General features: G+C 20.2%; 1 protein-coding gene across 3 annotated transcripts in view; it reads left to right on the top strand.

The window, feature by feature from the left end:
- The window catches only part of LOC102677923 (myb-like protein Q), a 204613-nt gene that overhangs the window by 185708 nt on the left and 18647 nt on the right, over window positions 1–258 (top strand). The gene's annotated exons all lie outside the window — the stretch shown is intronic.

The raw sequence follows: 258 nt of genomic DNA, 5'->3' as shown, positions 1-258 counted from the left end.
TTAAAGATGTCATTTGTTTTTTAAGATTCAATATCGATGAAAGGTCATTTGTTTTTCTTTTTTAACGTTAGGAATATTAAATTCGATAAATTGACGAATTTTTATCAAAAATCTTGTAATTAATTATATTGAATACACAGCTAAATAATAATTTTGAAAAGGTACTTTTATGGAAATAAAAATGTTGTATATTTTTTATTTTATTTCGTATAGGTGAATAATATATAGTAGCTGCAAAAAGTATTTATACATTTAAAC

Source organism: Apis dorsata, unplaced genomic scaffold (assembly GCF_000469605.1).
Source record: "Apis dorsata unplaced genomic scaffold, Apis dorsata 1.3 scaffold_216, whole genome shotgun sequence".
In the NCBI taxonomy this organism is placed as follows: domain Eukaryota; kingdom Metazoa; phylum Arthropoda; class Insecta; order Hymenoptera; family Apidae; genus Apis; species Apis dorsata.
Note: the sequence above shows the minus strand (reverse complement) of the source record. Positions and strands in the feature narration are given on the sequence as shown.